Below are 16,658 nucleotides of genomic sequence, written 5' to 3' on the forward strand. Positions count from 1 at the left end.
CTTCCAGTGTGGTTGCTCTCTATTTGATCATTCTCTGTGGGGGAGGTCACCTGCCGTGTCATAATGCCAGGTCCATTATGGTGAGGAACTGAGGCCCCCAACCAAGAGCTGCGGGAAGAACCATCACAGGAGTAGATCCTACAGCCACACTCAAGTCTTCAGATGACTGCAGCCCTAGCTGACCTCTTAACTGCCACCTCATGAGACACCTTGAGCCTGAATGACCCAGCTAGGCTGCTCCTGTATTTCTGATCCTCAGAACCTGTATGAGATAATAAGTGTTTATTGTCTTAAGCTGCTAAGCTTTAGGTTAATTTGTTACACAGTAATAGATCTAATAGCATAGTGAAAAGGAGTGATTTATCAAGAAGACATTCAAATAACAAATTTGCATGCACTTAATAACAGAGCTTCAAAATATATAATGTAAAACCTGCCAGAATTAAAAGCAGAAATAGATAAAAGCACCATTAAGTTGACAATTTCAACACTTCCCACTTCATAATAAACAGAATCAACAGACCAACAGACAAAAAATCAGAATTGGAAGACTTGAAAAATTGTATCAACTAGCTCACCATTATTTATTGTTATAGAAAAGTCCACCTAGAAGTAACAAATACACATTCTTTTCAAGTGTGCATAGAACATTCACCATAGGTCATAGTTTTGGCTATAGAGAAATTCTCAGTGAAAAAGAAATTTTTTTAAACCAGAACATTTACTGTGTGACTAGTCATTGAAATCCTTAAGATGAAATGGATGCTGCAACAGCTGCCCTCGTGGATTTAGGTGCCATTCCTTCACGGAATCCATGCCTGAATCTGTGGCACACGAGTTTAGGTGCCTCATTCTGCCAGTCCCAGTGGTATTTTGTCTTTTTGTCTTGGGACTCCGGTTCTACTTGCTTTTCCACCTGGCAGGGTACCACATTTGCCAGTCGGCTTCTGGAAGTGACAGGCCTTCAAGCCACAGCAGTGGCATGGTGTGTACGTCTTATTGCGACATTTTTCCAAACAATGCCGTCCCCTTCATCATACCGTTTCTGCAGCGAGACCAGAGTCAGTGAATTTTAAAAGATTGAAATCATGGAGAATATGTTCTCTAACCATGGTGGAATCAGACCAAAAATCAGTGGTGTATCTGGAAATTCCCCAAATAACTTGGAAATTAAACTTCACACCTTTAACATAGTACATGGTTTAAAGAAGAAATCACAAGGGAAAACAAAATGTTTTGAACTGAATTAAAATGAAATCATGACATGTCAACATTTGTGAGATGCAGTTATGTAATTTTAAATGCTTACACAGGAAAAGAAAAAAGTCCAAAATCAATGACTTAAGTTTTTACTGTGACTGATTAGAAAAGGAAAAGCAAATTAAACCCAAAGTGAGTAGAAGGAAGGAAATAATGAAGAGAAAAAATAGAAAAAAGGCAAAGAATTTTTTAAAAATCTATGAACCAAAATTTGGTTCTTTGCTAAGAACAATACAATTGATTAGATGTATTTTAAGTTTCAATCCTTTTTGGATCATTAAGACACAATATAGTACACTGTTAAAATGAATTTTCAAGAACTAAAAAGTGGACTCCTTAATTGTCTTTTGTTGGAGGTGCATGGCCTTGTTTGAGATCTAGGTATTGAGCAGCAATACCTAGTGTCAGCTACAAGTTTAGTTACAATCCATTGTATTTATTTCAGAGAGATTCCTTGAAAGATAGTTAGTCATACTTATGGAGAAACAATAATTGGGAAAAAAAACCTCCACAATTTTCATGTTATGTGTTTTGAGTTCAACTTTGGACAAAAAAGATATATAAAGCAGACAATGAAAAGCTTGAGATCAAGAACAATAATGTAAGTTCCCAGAAAATCTAGTTAAAGATGTTGAAAAACAAATACTGCAAGAAGAAGGATTTCAATTGCCAGAAACATGTTTTATAGTACAGATTTACTACAAGGTGTTATTCATTACATTAGGGTATCAACAGATACCTGCCAAATGAAAGATAACTGTACAGAGACCAAACCGCTTACATACCAAATGATCAAATTGTAGTAGTTGATTTCTTCAGTTATCAAACCCATTGATAAATAATCTGTGCCACTTTTGTACTGTTACTCAGTGACAGAATTTTGATGAAGCAAATCATTTTGTCCTCCATGAAAGTGATCTTAAATATTTGCCATTATCTGAATTGTAGTTCATAAACTGTTTAATAATTATAATGTTCAGTAAATACCAAATATAAGCCCAAGGGAAAAATCAAATCAAGGAAAATTCTGTTAATCACTAGGATATTTGGTAAATTTGTATCCTTTCTTGATTATTCATTATCTTATTATTTCATTCATGGATTGTTCAGGTTTTGTTTTATTTATAAAATCTTAGAATCAAGTAACATAGTCCAGCTCCCTCATTCTGTTTCCTTTTGCTCTTCATCTTTTGAAATGTTTCATTGATTATGAGCTTCCTAGATACAGGAAGAAATACTTAAAACCAGTCAGTTCTGCTACATTCTAATAGTGTTTTTTAAAGGTTTCTTCACGTGGCTGGTGAGGGTGGATATACAGTGATAAAACAACCAAAATTCAGATTTCAGGATTATAGGCAGAATTCAATTTCAAATTTTAATTTTTAGCTTCACTTAGTCATCTCCAAGTTTGTAAAATACTTGTCCACCTGCTTCTCAAGAATAGTTTCTTTCTGTTTTTGATAATCTTCCTTCTGAAGTATGAATTTTGACCCCAGGCAATAGATTTGGAGTTACCAGACTGATAGGGAAAACTGAGGGAAGATATAAGGATTCCTTTTTTGAGGGAATTTTGATGGTTTGATTAGATAGGGTACAATGGTCAGAATTAGGAGACTTTTGACTGGCCCAAGAAGAGGCAGTTTTAAGGACAGTGGTATCATTCTTCCTGCCTGTTGTATAGTTTCAGCTACCAGGAATTCCTTAAGTATGACTTAAAAATTAAGTGTGACTAAGTAATAGTTACATCCATTATCATTGGAATTGTTTGCACTCTTGCTTCCTATACATGTTCTCCTATGTTTTTTGAGTTTGTTGTATTTGACAGCTGTGCATCAGTGGCATTTTTATAGTTCAAAATAAACAGAATGTGCAATAGCTGTAACTTTTTATTTTCTGTAATTTTCTCTTTTTTACTTTCCCATAGGAGGGTTTGTTTTTGTTTGTTTGGGGCTGTACTTATAAAATAGTGAGACCTTATCTCCAAGCAAATTTGAACTCTTAAGATTTATTGTTGCCAAGGATGAAGTCTAAAACCATCATAAATAACCAGAGAGATATAAAATGAATGTGACCATTCACACTCAGTTTGCTTTTGTTTTGATTTGTTATGAGTGTTTTCCGGTTTTGAGTTCTAGTTCTCTACTTACACTTTCTTGCTTTTTTTAGGAGGTGTCCCCTCCTGGGTGAGGTGGTTTTTCATTATTTATTCTCAGAACTTCCCTGCATTAAAAGAAGAGACATGACCTTCCAATGACCTTCTATCATGGTGGGCCCTCGTTAATTTGTTGTGAATTAAATGGATTCTTATGTTTGCACTTAATGCAGCATTAAGAAATATCAGATTTTAGGCATCCCCCCAAAAAAGGATCTATCAATCCCAGGAGACTAAAGACAAAGATCACAAATTCCAATGGTTGTGTAATTATTCGGAGTCTGACAAAAGTGAACCTTTTAGTTACTGGGTCACATTGCATAAGAAGAGGAGCGCGAACTCTGTTCATTCAGCCAAGTTGTTTACTTCCTAAAATAAGCAGTCAGTGTGCCTGTGTGGGAATACGGCAAGAAACAAGGTGGCGCTGACCTTCCGCGTTCCCTGAGAAGGCAGTTCCTTAGCTAGAGGCTGCCATTTCTCCTCTGTTTTCCCTTATCTTTTTTTGTTTTTCAAACCAGTTCTGGTCACTTTCTTCGTTGCATTTTGTTACACAATTACATTGGCGCTCATACCACAGTATACTGATTAGTTAGTTACATGGCCCTTTCCCAAACTGTAGGGGACTTCTTTGTGTGCCTAGCACCTTGCAGAATGAGGGAACATGGTTGTTGTCAAGATGTTTGTTCACGGAATAAGTCAAACTAGAACAATGTCTCACAACTTTTGTCATGCTCTGACACACAGGAAATACTGAAGAGTGTGAACCCTTGTAGAGGCATTGGCTTTGAGTTTCCATTGGCTTGGTCCGCTATGGCTGCCCTGCAGACCGTGGGACCAGCATCTCAGCATACCCATCACCCATTCGCGGCACTGTGCATACTGGAGAGAAACTCTGTGCTAGAGAGTACCATGTGCTTTTGGAGGTATTTGGATCCGGGGGTTGCAGCTAGAGGGAAGGGGGAAAGAGCAGCGGCCAAGAGCAAGCTCCTGGGAAGGAAGGCACAGTCATTTAAGAATAAAAGCTAAAAAGGAATCGGAATTTTAGCCAGTTATCTGAAGGTGAGTAAGCTTTAAAAATTCCTGCAGGCCAGCTTTGGAAGATGGGATTTTAGCCTTTGAAAATGGTGATAGTTTCCGTAGAAGTCCCTTCTTTCTACTTTTTTTCCATCCTGTCTCTCAAAACACCAAGTACGGAAGGCATTTTGTTGTATAACTGTGCACCACTGAATTAAATACTTTGTATGGCTGGGTTGTAGGGTGTGCAAATTCTATCTCTATGAAACTTGTAAAAGGATTACTGTGTTTGAGTTTTACAAAAATGAATCTGGAGAAAAGAAAGTTGGTTGCTCTTTATGCAGGAGATTGGAGTTACCAAAATACAAAGATTTAAACTAGCAACTTAAAACATTTCCAACTCTGAACATTTAGAAATTTGCTTGTTCTTACTGATATTGCTCCTGAATTGTATAACATTTTATAAATGTCACAATTAAAATTCAGTCCTAAATTATAATCAAGGTACTATTTATTTTGGTGAAAAAGAATAAGAATATATTTATGGTTGTGCCATATAGATCACTGGTTCGATACTAAGTCATTAGTCCTAAAAGAGTTAATAAAATTAATTACTCAGTCACTTTCCAAGACTGATTTGCTAATGTCCAAATTGCATAGCATAAACAAAGTTACTTTCATTCTTTAGATAAGTATCCCTTTTATTTTCACATAAACCCTACCTACAGATTTCTAGTATGTATATGTATGTATAAAAGCAGCAAAACTGAAATGAATTTTATATATTATTTTGAAAATGTGTATATTACTGTGAAATTAGGATTTCATATCACTGATATTTATATTTTAAGTTGGGTTAGTTCAGTATTGCTTAAAAACAAATAACCCCCAAATTTAACAGCTTAAAACAAGAAACCCTTATCCTCTCAGTTTCTGTGAATAAAGCATCTGGGTGCAGCCTGGTTGAGAACCTGTGCCTCAGGGTCTCTGAGTCCCAGGCAGGGCTGCAGTCTCATATGAAGGCTTGCTTGAGGGAGGATATACTTCTAGGCTCACACGTATGGTTGTAGGCAGGATTCAGTCCACACAGGTTGTTGGAATGAAGACTTCAGCCCCTCATGATTTGTTAGAAGGAGTTCCTTGACTTGTTGGCCTCTGTCTAGAGTAGCTCACAGCATGGCATCTGGCTTCCATCAGAGCAGTCGAGCAAGAGAGGGTGAACAAGATGGAAACCACAGTCTTTTTGTAAACCTCACCTTGAAAGCAACATCCCGTCACATTTGCTGCATGTGTTTGTTAGAACTGAGTCCCTGGGTGAGACTGTAGTCAAGGGAAGGGGGTGGTGGTGTTTTCTTCTATTACAACAACAATAATAGTATGTTATACACAGCAGTAACAGTAGTATAACTCCTTTCGGGTTCCCAGACTCAATTCCTATGTGTGTGTGGTGGGAAGGGAGTCTTCCCACACACACAACATCAAGGAATTCTCGAACGCCAGCACTGTGTCCAAGAACTCAATTCTGATGCCTGGAGACAGCACCAGATTCCCAAGGTTAAGGGCTCCTTCCTATAAGACTGCCGTCTATCCTCAACCCCAATGCCTGTCTCAAGCCCCAAGCAGTTACCTGTGCATCTAACCTACCGGCTACAGGTCGGAGGTTCCCCTGGCCTCCCCCTTAGGTTTGATTAATTTGCTAGAGCAGCTCACAGAACTCAGGAAAACACACAGTTTACCAGTTTAATAAAGGATACAAGTTAACAACCAGATAAAGGGATACACAGGGCAAGGTCCCACATAAAGGAGCTTCTGTCCTCAGGCGCTCGGGGCCAGCTCGGAGCCCTGTGGAGGAGGTCTGGTTCCCCAAGCGTAGCAGCGCTCCCTCCCACTCAGAAGCAGGGTCCCAGGAGAGCAGTGTGAAGGCTTCATTTTGTAGTCATAATTGATTGAATTATTGGCCATTGGCTGACTCAGTCTCCAGCCCTTGTCTTTGAGTGGGGTCCAAAAGTCTCTTATCAACGTGACAAGAATCCATTTCACCTTTAAAACTCAGTAGTGATTTCAGGAACTGTGGATGAAGACCAGATATACCTGGGAGATAAATATTTGTTCATGTGACTGATCAAATACGTATTTCTTATGATTCATTATATCGCAGAAGGGAATTTCACAAGGACATGAATACCAGGAGGTAGCAATCAACGGGGACCATATGAGAGGCTGCCTACCACAACATTCTCCTCAGAAAATTCTACATAATATGTATTTTAACCTGGAGTTTTTTTTTACTTGTAATATTATGGCATCTCTTGAAAATATTAGCTACTTGGAGATGTCATAGGTAAAGGAAGGGAACAATACACCAGAACTGTTACCATCTGACTTTATTTTATTGTTCCTCTATCTCTGGAGTATCACCTTTGTCCAGGATGTCTTAGCACCCCCTAAAACAGCCATTGCAATGGGGAAACAGAGGGGAGAAGATGGCACACCCAGAAGTTGGAGCTGCCATTTCAGCTCATACCCCATTGGCCACAACATAGTCACATGGCCCCACCCAGCTACAGAAGGGGCTAGTAAATAAAGTCTTTGGTTGGGCATTTATGGGCTCAACTAAAAGTGTATTATTACTGAAGAAAGGGAGAATATATATTGGAGGGAAGCTAGAAGCTTCATGTGTAATACAATTTATTTTGCAATAGACCTGGGTCTTAAATGAGTAAGAGTTTACCAGATTGAGAACTGGGATAGATCACTGAAGGCTAATGTATTGTTGGGATGAAGACCTCAGCCCCTTATGGTTTGTTAGGAGTTCCTTGACTTGTTGGCCTCTGTCTAGAGTAGCTCACAGCACTGAGCTTTCAACAGCTTTAAATGGATTATCACATGGCCATGCACTAATGCATTTTACTCAGAGGTGAGTAAAATCATGTCCTCATTCAGAGCCTGTTACTTGTAATTTAGACAGAATTCTTATTAGCTTAGTTGTAGAGCTCAAACCACCGCAGATTAGGAGGAAGTGTAGTGAAAAGCAGGCAGTCTTGACAGCTGTAAAAATTGAGAGCAGAATGTCCAGTAGCAAATATGGACGTAGAAAAGGTCGAGGTAAAAGCTAAGCCGGCAGTTCAGAGGAATTTGAGATAGGAGCAACCAAGTCTTGTGAACTGCAGTAGCCCCAAGGCATTACTCATTTAACAAAATAACCACATATTAAAAAACTTAGGTTTGGTAACCATGATCCAGAATCTTCCATTGTGGTTAAAAGAAAAAACATTTTGGCCCTCTGAAAGAGGTAAGCTTCATTAATTGTCTGGAAAATTCATTTATATAGACCATTCTAAAAAATGATCCTGTTAAATAAAGGAGAAGCCCCTCTACTCACTCTACTGTTTACTGTGATCTAATTCCCACCATATTACTTGTATAGGAAAATTTTTTCTGTGTTCCATTTCTGGCATCTAGAAATACACTGTTTCAGTGTGGTTGGCATTAGTAATTTTAAAGAAAGTGTCTGTATTAGCCAAATATTTCAAATTGTAAACAGAGCAATTACTCCTCCTCTTCACTATCCTGTAAAAGAGTACAGAATTTTCTGGTTACACATAGGGTATTATTATAAGTATAGGATTGTCAAGAGTTGTCCAGTTCTATATGGCATCGTAGTTAGTATTGCCATTCTGATACATTAGCCTTCAGTGTTCTATCCCAGTTCTCAATCTGGCAAACTCTTACTCATTTAAGACCCAGTCTATTGCAAAATAAATTGTATTACACATGAAAAGCATGATCCATAAAAGGAAGAATTGATAAATCAGACCATCAAAGTTAAAAAGTTTGCTCTGTGAAGGATTATGTTAAAAGGATGGAAAGATAAACCGCATACTTGAAGAAAATATTTGCAAAACATACCTGACAAAGGACTGGTATCCAAAGCATAAAAAGAACTCTCAAAATTCAACAGTTAAAACAGAAACAACATCCATTTAAAAAATGGGCAAAAGACATAGACTTTTCACCAGAGAGGATATACAGGTGACAAAAAGATGTTCGAGGTTAAAGAAACTGCAAATTAAAAATGCAAGGAGACACATACACATCTATCAGAAGGGCTAAAAAAAAAAAGCAACACTACCAAATACTGGTGAGGATGCTGAGAAACTGGGTCACAGATACATTGCTGGTAGGAATGTAAAGTGTTGCAGACACTTTGGAAAACCGCTTGATGGATTTCCTTAAAAACTTGACACGCCACTACCACAGGACCCAGTAATTACACACCTGAGCATTTATCCCAGAAAAAGGAAAATTTAAGTTCATGCAAAAGCCTGTACATGCATGTTTGTAGCAGCTTAATTCATAGAAGCCCCAAACTGGGAATAGCTCAGAGCCTTCCGTGAGTAAATGGTTCATCTGCTGTGGTAGTTCAGCTCTACTCAGTAACAGAAAGGAGCCAATTAATGTTACTTGTCACAACCTGGAAGAATTGTGCAAAGTAAAAAAAGTCAACCCTGAAAGGTTTCATACTGTATGGTCCCCTACAGTGTATAATGTTCTTGAAGTGACAAAGCTATAGACATGGAGCAGATTAGTGTTTCCAGGGGTTAAGGAAGGTTGGCAGGGGAATGGGAGGGAAGTGGGTATGGCTATAAAAGGGCAACACAAGGAGCCTGTGTGGTGATGGGAAAATTCTGTATCTTGACTGTATGAATGTCAATATCCTGTACTATAGTTTTGTAAGATGTTACCCTTGGGGGATGCTGAGTAGAGGGTACATGGTATCTCTCTGTGTTGTTTTTTACAACTGTATGTGAAAATGCAATTATCTCGAAACAAAAGGTTTAATCAAAAAATTAAGAACTCCTTAGAACTCTCTTGGCTGTGAACTCCATGAGGGAAGGGAAATCACCAGCATCAAGTGTAGTGTCTGACTCATAAAAGATGTTTTAAAAGTGTTTGTGGGTTTCTTTAAGTGGGAGCTGCTGGACATTTGAATGTAACCATATTAAGCACCCATAACAGCAGTACGTCCCAAAATGAAGGGTATCTCTCTGCTGACCCATTCATTTGTAAACTATCTACTGACCATCTGCCTTCTAGTAGACATTCTTCTAAGTGCTGGAAATACAGCAGTGAACAAAATTGGGAGAAAACTCTTTGCTGTAATAGAGCTTACAGTTTAACTGGGGCAGAAGACAATAAACATAATACGTAAATTAAACAATATGTTAAGAGTGCTGTGGAAAAAAAGTTTAAAGCAGTGTTTAGGGGTTGAGGATATGGGAAAGACTGGAGGAATGGGTGGGTTGCAATTTGCAATTTTAAACAGTTTAAAGACGAAGAGACAGTATTGTTTAAGCACAGTTTTGAAGGAAATGAGAGAAAAACCATGCAGGTAAATATATAGAGTAAGAAAATTGCAGGAGGAAGGACCAGCCAGTTTAAAGGCTTTGGGGGTAGAATGTGTCTAGTCTGCTCAAGGACTAGCAAGGAAGTGAAGCCAGTGTTGAAGGAACAAGAATGAGTGATGGAGAGTAGTTGGTGATGAAGTTAGGAAGAATGAGTGCAGAACATGTAGAGCCTTTTAGGATGTTATAACATCTTCGGGCCTGGTTTGAGTGAAATGAAGAGACATTGGTAGATATTGAGTGGAGGAGTTATGTGACCTAACTTTTTAAAAAAGGTCATTCTGGCTGCTGTTGAGAATAGATGATAGAGGAACAGGGTAAAAGCAAGGAAAAGTACTTCAGAAGCTATTTCAGTGCTTGGGGCAAAAGTGATCGTGATTTTGACTGTGTGGTAGCAGTAAAGTCAAGAGAAATGATCCATTTGTATTTATGTGAATTTTGAAGACAGGTCAACAGGATTTGCTGTCAGATTGGATGTGGGGTATGAAGGAAAGAGGAATCAGTGATGAACTCCAAGGCTTTGGAGCTGAGGACTTGGACAAATGCTGCTGTTAGAACTGAGGTGGAAAGAACTGCAGGGGTTGGCCAGTTCTGGGGGCCTTCAGGTAGTGCATGTGGAGTTTGAGATATCAAAGAGAAGATGTTGAATAGGCAGTTGGATATTTCAGTCTATAGTTCAGAGGAGAGGTATACATATGGGAGATACAAATTGGCAAGTTGTCAACCTTTATATGATATTTAAGGCCATGAAACTAGGTGAGATCTTCAAGGGAGGAGTATAGTGAAGAAGTCCAAGGACTGAGCCCCAGTGACCTTTTAGAGGTCAGGGAGAGAAGAGGAATCAGCTGAGAGAGGCTGAGAAGGTATCTTTCGGTAAGAGAAGAAAAAAACCAAGAGTGTAGGATCCTGGAAACTAGTGAACAACTCTTTCCTGCAGGAGGAGAGTGTTCAGCTTCATCAGCTGTGTAGGTCAAGTAAGGCAAGGACTGAGAATCTACCATTGAATTTAGCAATGTGGCGGGGACTGTTGACCTCCATACATAAGAGGGGAAGAATTTTAGTCATTAAACAAATCCATGGCTCATTACAAGGACAAAATTAAGTGTTAGGATATTTGTTTTCAAAAGCTATTTTTCAGTTCCTCAAAAAGTTAACAAAATTGCCATACAACACAGCAATTCCATTTCTAGCACCCAAAATAATTGAAAGCAGGAACTTTAATAGATACTTTTAATAATAGCAGTTATTATTCACAGTAGCTAAATGGTAGAGAAGCAACCTAAATGCCCCTCTACAGATGAATGGATAAATAAAATATGGAATATACATACAACAGAATATCATTTATCCTTTAAAAGAAGTGAAGTTCTCATACTTGCTACATTGCAAGTGAACCTGGAAAGCATAGTAAGTGAAAAAAGCCAGACACAAAAGAACGAATATTATCTGACTCCATGTATATAAGGTGCCTAAAATAGTCAAATGCATAAAGACAGAATGTAGAAGAGAGGTTATCAGAGGCTGAGGGCAGGAAGGAATGGTGAGTTACTGTTTAACAGGTACAGAGTTTCTGTTTGGGATGATGAGAAAGTTCTGGAGATGGATAGTGGTGATGGTTGTACAATGATGTGAATGCGCTTAATGTTACTGAATTTACACTTTAAAAAAGGTGTAATGGTAAATTTTGGAATTGTAAATGTAAATGACCCAATAAAAAGAAGCATAGGATGCAGGTAAAACACTGTCTAAAGAGAAATTGATTATGGATACATATATACACTTACATTATATTATTTTATAAATATACTTATACAAAAAATAAATATATATGTAAATAATCATTAAATGAGTTCAAACCTTATTTTCAGTTATTTCTGATCTAGGAACTAAGTTTACTTTCGCTTTAGGTATTATCTGTGACTTGGCTTTCCTTGTAGATCCTATAGTACCTGTTAAGTACACTTCTTTCTTAATGGCTCAAGCCCTAGCCATTGCAGTTAAATAAAATAGGGTTCCCTTATAAAGGTCATTATTATCAGAGGGGCAGGAGTCAATTGTTACAGAGTAATCCAACTAATTACAGTTACAAATTTTGGAAAACCTGTTCATCTTTACAAAAAATACATATGTATATATATACATGTCTTCTCTCATTCAGGAAGGCCTTTCCTTTGTACAATGGTCCTTGAAAATAATGTTCCTTGAATGTACACTTAAAAAATTTTCTGCTAAAACCAGCCATTTTGATAATTTAGCAGAGTTGATACAGAGAAAACCTTGAGTCCTGGAAGATTTTGTGGCACAGCATATTTAATAACTGTGACTACTCAAGAATTTTAAGCAGACTCGCCTCCTTGTCTGGGATCTGTCGGCACCAGAGTGTGTCTCTACTGGCAAGCCCCTAAATGTACTATTTCAGCCAAAACCATGCTAATGATGGTCTACCAAATTTTAACGGGATATTTTTAAGACTTGATAGTCTCATGATTAAAAAAAAAAAAAAAAACTTTCCCCCATTCCTTTCAAAAGCTGCCACTCTAAAATATGTGGCAAAAAAAAAAAATTGCTTTACAGCCTTGATGAAACAAAGAGTGGTGTGTTGGTGTGGCTGCAGGGAGCTCAGCGCTGCTTTTGTATGATTTCAGAGGTGAATTTAGATGGCTGGAAGATAGATGGGTGCCAGATGCAGTTTGACATAGATTCAGGCAGCTGCTCCTGGGCTAGGTTTCATTAGCCGGTCGGTGTGCCAGCAGAAGCGGCAAAGCGAGGCCCCAAACGCCAAAATGACAGTGAGAACAGTGGAACAATACAATGTTCACTAAGTGATTTTAATCTCGGAGATTAAATGTCACCCAATCAGTTTCCAGGTTTTATAAACCAACTCATATGAAGCCATTAGAAGGCCCAAGTCTTTGTCCATGGGGGGAAAAAAGTTTCACTTAAAATGTTTTTTTTATTAGTTTTAAAACAAAGAGTGTTGTAAATTCATTTTGGTAATATACAGTTAACAACAGGTCAAAGCTCCTCAACACACACGCCCCAGTAAAAGGAATGTGTTCATTATTGTAACCAGGCAAATAATCTTCAATAAATAGACCCAATGTTGTTTGTTTATCTATCTTTCTTAAGATGAAAGTCTTAGATGAGCTTCCTAGGCCTCTTCCAGCTTTAAGGCCCCCCATTCCCCACCACGACTACACCTATTCTCCTTCAAAATAAAGACTGAGATCTCAAAACAGAGCATATTTATTTACTTTTGAGACCTTATAATCTACATAGCTTGTGGTGAATATGTACCCAGCTACATAATTGTGAAGTATAAAAAAATGTTTTTCCTATAAAGAATTTTTGCTCTAACTACTTGTGGGGTCGTAAGTAATTATGAAACTAACTCCAGAACTCCCCATACTTGATTTCAGCTCACGTGTTTTCTCAGCTGAGAAAGGGAACCTTTATTTAGTATATTATTTAAACTTACTAAACTTACCTTTGCTTTTCTGAGAAGAGTGTTATGATCTAATCCATCAGTGATGCAACCATTTCATGTGGGGTAATTTTTAAAATTAAAATTAACAAAATATAAATAATTGATGGGCTTGTAGAGATTTAAAACTGGAAACCTAACCAGAAATCTAACCAGTCTGTTTTTCTTATTTAGTCTTAGCAAGCTGATACCTCACTTAACAATAGCTCTGAGGCATTACAGAGTATTTCTTCTTGTTCGCCTTCAAATGAGTGTGTCCTCAGCTCTCTTAATAACAATGGGAGTTGTATATGTGCTCAGAGAAGAACAACCTCCATTGCATTTTAGTATTTTTAGTATTTTGCTTAGTAATGATGTTGCAATACAACTTTTTTTTTTAGTCTACCAAATGGTTATATATAGATTTAGAAATGGGCTCTGATTGAGTTAGAAAGTATATGTTCAGGAGCAAATTATATATATATAATGTTAATGAATGGCTATATGATACCCTTTAGTTTGACTGTATTCTGGATTTGAATATGTTGCATACACGTTACAAAAGTTGAATTTCTTTGGGACAAAGATACCCATCTATGAACTTATATTTGAATGAAGCGGTATAATGTCTTAGATGACATGGTTTTAGTTCATGTAAATCTTTGGAAGTTACTTCATAGTGATCAAAGCCCCACCTCTCACCCTGTTCCCTCCTGGGCCCTCCCTTCCTCTTTTGGTCTAGAACCGACAGCCTGACCACGTTGACCTTAATATTGAGATCCATTTTTGTTTCACTGTACATACAACTCATGAGGGCTCTGCTTGCACACCTCTTTTATAGTGGTAAGTATTGGTTAATGAAAAGTCGATTGGTTTCAGCACACCCAGGATTAGTGAATCTAATTAAGACTCAGATTGCATTTCTCACGAACAGCCTTTAAATGCTTACCTCAACTTTCTGTATCAGAGTCTCTGGGAGGAGAAAATGAGGTAGCATTTTGTAACACTAGGCACAAGGGCTCATTCTATAGTTCTATATTTGCATTTCCTTCCTTTACCTTATGCAAATATTCTCTGGAAATGTTCTCATTTAGCCATGAGAGAAAAGTTGAACTGAGTGGAAAACATATGGAGATCCTGAGAGAAAAGTGCTGGATGAATAAGTCCAAGATGCCATTACGGTTATTATTATTATTATTATTATTATTATTATTATTATTATTATTATTATTAATTACTGACCAATACAAAGCCATTTCAATTGTTAATAATCATTGACATTTTAATTCATTTTTTTCCCCACAATGAAATCACAAATTAAAGCCACAGTCTCTTTCAATTTAAAACATATTATTTATCTATGCTATATCTATTACCTGTTTCCTCATTTTGTTTTCTTTTTTGTAAAATATATATAACATAGTATTTAATGTCTCAACTGTTTTTAAGTGCCGCCATCACCTGTATCTGTCCCCATGACTCACTCTTTTTTATCTTGCAAAGCTGAAACCCTATACCTATTAAGCAGTAACTCCTATTTCTCCCCTACCTTCAACCCCTGACACCATTAAACTCTTGTCTTTATGGTTTTGACTACTCTAAGTGCTTCATATGGGGATTCATATAGTATTTGTCTCTCTGTGATTGGCTTATTTTACTTAGCATAATGTCCTTATTCATGGATGAGGTTCATCCATGTTGCAGCCTATTGCATAATTTCCTCCCTTTTTAAGACTGAATAATATTCCACTCTATGCATACTGTATTTTGTTTATCATCTGTCAGTGGGCACTTGGGTTGCTTCCATGTTTAAGCTGTTGTGAATGATGCTGCTATGGGCATGAGTGTACAAATATCTCTCTGAGACCCTGCTTTTCAATTCTTTGGGTATATGCCCAGAAGTGAAATCATTGGATCATGTGGTCATTCTATTTTAAACTTTTTAGAGAACTGCCATACTATTTTCCACAGTGACTGTACTATTTTACATTCCCACCAACAGTGCACAAAAGTTCCAGTTTTTCCACATCCTTGCAGCACTTGTTTTCTGTTGTTTTTTTTCTCTTTTTTTTGATAGTAGCCTTTCTGATGGGGATGGACTATCTCATTGTAGTTGTGATTTGGATTACTCTGATGATTAGTGATTTGTATATTTTCTCAAGTGCTTTTTGGCCATTTGTCTGTCTTTTTTTTGGAGGACTGTCTATTTAGTTCCTTTGCCCATTTTTTAATTGGGTTGTTTGTTTTTGTTGTTGAGTTTTAGGAGTTCTCTATGTATTTTGGATACTAATCCTTTATGAGATACACGGTTTGCAAATAATTTCTCCCATTCTGTGGGTTGCTTTTTACTCTCTTGACAGTTTCTTTTGATGCACAAAATTTTAAAATTTTCATAATGTCCAATTTGTCTGTTTTTTCTTTTATAACCTGTCCCATATCCAAAAAATCAATGTCAAATTCAGTATTGTGAAACTTTTTGTCCTATATTTTCATCTAAAAGTTTTATTATTTTAGGTCTTACATTTAGTTCCTTGAGCCATTTTGAATTACTTTCTGTATATGGTATTATGTAAGGGTTCAACTTGATTCTTTGCATGTGGATGTCCACTTTTCCTAGCACCATTTATTGAAAAGACTGTCCTTTCCCCCACTGAATGGTCCTGGCACCTTTCTCAAAAATCATTTGGCCAGATATTGAGGGTTTGTTTCTGAGCTATTTTATTCCATTAGTCTATATGTGTTTGTGCCAGTACCACACTGTTTTGATTATAGTAGCTTTGTAGTAAATTTTGAAATAAGGAAGTATAAATCCTCCAGTTTTGTTCTTCTTTTTCAAGATTGTTTTGGCTATTGAGAGTCCTTTGAGATTCCATATGAATTTAAGGATGGCCTTCTATTTCTTCAAGGCACACCATTGGGATTTTGATAGTGATTGCATTGTACCTGTAGGTACAATCCATGATAATGGGATGTATTTTGAATTATTTATGTCCTTTATTTTCTTTCAGCAGTGTTTTGTAGTTCGTATTGTACAAGTCTTTCACCTCAAGTTAATTCCTAAGTGTTTTATTCTTTCTGTAAATGAAATCATTTTTATAATTTATTTTTCAAATTTGATGTTTTCATGTGTAGAAATGCAACTGATTTAATAAAAGGGAGGGACTTCTGCCAGTGTAGTATTTGTTTTCTATGTGACATTGCTTTTTTGTCTCTCATGTTCTGTATTACTTTCTTCTTTTGTGTTAAGTTGGTTTTTTATAGTGAAATATTTAAATTTCCTTCTCATTTCTTTTTGTGTATATTCCATAGCTATTTTTTTTCTGGTTTCCATGGGGATTACATTTAACATCCTAAAGTTATAACA

General features: G+C 37.1%; 1 protein-coding gene and 1 pseudogene across 2 annotated transcripts in view; one reads left to right on the forward strand and one right to left on the reverse strand.

The window, feature by feature from the left end:
* Window positions 1–16,658, forward strand: part of SERTAD2 (SERTA domain containing 2) — a 109,680-nt gene that overhangs the window by 50,813 nt on the left and 42,209 nt on the right. The window lies entirely within an intron of this gene.
* Window positions 703–5,138, reverse strand: LOC130682582 (60S ribosomal protein L37-like; annotated as a pseudogene).

Source organism: Manis pentadactyla, chromosome 2 (genome assembly GCF_030020395.1).
Source record: "Manis pentadactyla isolate mManPen7 chromosome 2, mManPen7.hap1, whole genome shotgun sequence".
Taxonomy (NCBI): Eukaryota; Metazoa; Chordata; class Mammalia; order Pholidota; family Manidae; genus Manis; species Manis pentadactyla.